The following is a 2,974-nucleotide window of genomic DNA, read 5'->3' as shown; positions in this document are numbered from 1 at the left end:
TCTCGGGTTTTCAGTGTCTGGTCTGACTGTGGAGACTGGCGTGCTCCCCAGGGTCTGCAGGCTCCTTCAGGATGCCCTTGTCACCTCGAGACGGGTCCCAGCAAAACCCCGGGCGGCAGCTTGTGCACAGGCCCTCTCCCCTCCCACCCAGCTCTCCGTGTTTCCTGGGCCGTCCACGTGGCCGTGTCCTCTGCCAGCAGCCGGCCCGCAGCATCCACGTTCAGAAGCCTGATCTGTAGGCGATCGTGGTGTGCAGTCATGGGCGAGGGGTTCAGGCTGGACAGACGAGGCCAGAAGACAGGCTGCAGAAAGGAGATGAGCAAACCCCGTCTGTAGGACGGATTACCTGCAGTCACAGGGTGCTGCCAGGCCGCAGGACGGAAAGCATTTTCTGCCCCCAGCGTTTTTGGAGCCACTGGACAGTGAACCCCAAATAAGCTCGCAGAGCTGTGACCGGATGAAGCAACGTCCAGGCCGCTGAGAGAAGGAGCTGAGATTCGAGGCCTTAAAAAGACGTTTTTAAAAAGCGTTAATTTGCTTCTCTCTTCTCAAAATGAGATCGACATCTTCATTTGTATGGAAAACATGAAGATGCTCAGATCCCAACCTGGTGTTTTGTGTATAAGCTCTTCCTTTCCCCCCAGATCCGTGGGGAGAGGGGGTGTCCACATAGGTACAGCGAGTGTTTGGTCACTGAGACGGCACACGGGTCACCCCAGCCATTTACATGGACTGAAAGCTTTTGGGGGAGAAGAAGCCCCCGTGCAGCATCTGGCCTGGTGCGGGACAGCCACCCCTGCTGGGGGGTCAGGCGGACTCACCTCCCCACACCCGCCAGCATCTCCGCCTCACTCTCAAGTATGCAAGGGTCTGAGGACCCAGGGGCTGTCATTGGTATGAGACCTGAGTACACGAGGCCTGGCCGCTGCTGGGCGTCTGGCCCTGGCCCCACGGCCCTTCTGAGGCCAGAGCAGTGGGTCTTCTATGGAAAAGCCGTGCACGAGGACACCTAACAGCGTGAATCCAACAAGAGGGGTGCTTTAAAGCCAGCTGGCATGTGGGAGCCAGCAGCTTTATCCCAAACTCCTGCAGTTCTCAGGCGGGAAGGAGAGTGTGGCGGAGCTGGTGGGCCCCGCGGGATGTGGCCTCCATTCTCTGTTCACTAAGAACAGGCCTGCAGCGGATCACGCCAAGGGTCTAGGCTTCCGGAACCTTCCCTATGCCCCTCAGAGCCTGCCATCTGGCCTTCTCGCCCAGAGAGACCCCAGGCACAGAAAGCCCGGTGGGGCGACCTGTGGACATTCTGCCTTCCTGGCCTGGCCTTCACCCGGCCCCAGAATCACCCCCTAATCGTCCCCGTCTCTCCCGCAAGCCCGCTTCCTTCTGGGCCTTACAGCCTGAAACGGATGAAGGAGAGGGTGTTTTGGTAAAACTCTTAATTGGCATTTTTATGGTTATAAAAATATGCTTGTTCATGTAGAAGAGAGAGAGAACGGCCCACCTCACCCCTCGTGTCCACCCTGGGCTTGCTGGGGGCGCCCCCGTCCGAATACGGACTTCTTTATTTCCAGCCGAATGTTACCAAGCGAACAGGCTCCCACGTCATTTGGGAAAGCATCATCTTAAGAGGTGGCAGGGGAACCTCCCTGGTGGTCCAGTGGTGAAGTCTCCCCGCGTCCAATGCAGTGGGTGTGGGTTTGGTCCCTGGTCGGGGAGCAGGGTTTCCATGTGCTGAAGGGTGCAGACAACGAATGTTTAAAAATAAGTAAAACTTGTCAAAAATGTTATTTAAAAAAAGTGGCAGGGCACCCCACCTCTGGACAAGCGGCCATCACCTTCACGGCTCTGACACGAACTGCCATCAGTCGGGAAGGGCTGGCTCTAAGCGTGTAGGTAAGTGTCGGGGAGCTGCTCTGTCCTGCCTGGATGTGAGGGGCTGCGAGAGGCAGGAGGCGGACCTACCACCCAGAGACGTCACACAGGGACCCCCTCTCCCGGCACCTCAATCTGTCAGCCCCACAGGTACCGAAACAGATTAGGCAGCACGCAAAACTTGCACCGATTCCATGAAACTGGGTTTTGACACACCCGGGACAAGCATGAAATGTGATTATACCTTGAAAGTGGTCCATCTCTGTGTTCTTGCCAAAAAAGAGGAACACCCCGAGGAAACAGACCAGGCATTTGTGTGTGTATTAAATACACTTACACATAAGTTGATACCCATTAAATTTTCCATTCGTTCTCTAAACATGATCTGTCCTTGCTTTTTGTGTAGAGATGAAAATACCAATACATACCTTTTATCATTTAACAAAATAAGTTTATATTGGTTTCTAAAGCTTGAAACAACTTAGAAAACTCGCAGAAACTTTAGAAGCACGGTAAATGCTTATCACAGACACATTAGCATCACCTGAAATGATTTGCTTCCTTTTAAAATGTAGTTTAATCTTCAAATTTGTCTTTTACACATATTCCAAAAATGTTACCATGGGACTGATCTGGCAGCCCAGAGGTTAACACTCTGCGTTCCCAGTGCAGGGGGTGTGGGTTTGATTCCTGGTCAAGGAACTAAGATCCCACATGCCATGCAGCTCAGCCAAAAAAAAAATAAGCACAAATATACCTCAAATTTCCATAGATAGGTAGAAATAAAATATGAATATAAAAGTAATCTATAATCGTATTACACAAAGATAACTAATGCTCACATTTCATTGTGTATCTTCACAAAACTTCTGTGTGAGCATACACATCTACAAGCCTGTCCTCTGGATGTTACCGTCACGTACGTCTGCTCATGTCAGCACGTGTTTAAGTTGTCATTCTTCAGGTCAGCATAGGGATTTCTCCGGTGGTTCTGTAGTTAGGATTTGGTGCTCTGACTGCCGTGGCCTGTCCCTGGTTGGGGAGCTGAGATCCTGTAGGTCATGCATCGAGGCAAAAAAGGAAAAAAAGTTTGGGTTAGGAT

This window comes from Bubalus kerabau, chromosome 22 (genome assembly GCF_029407905.1).
Source record: "Bubalus kerabau isolate K-KA32 ecotype Philippines breed swamp buffalo chromosome 22, PCC_UOA_SB_1v2, whole genome shotgun sequence".
Taxonomy (NCBI): domain Eukaryota; kingdom Metazoa; phylum Chordata; class Mammalia; order Artiodactyla; family Bovidae; genus Bubalus; species Bubalus kerabau.
Note: the sequence above shows the minus strand (reverse complement) of the source record.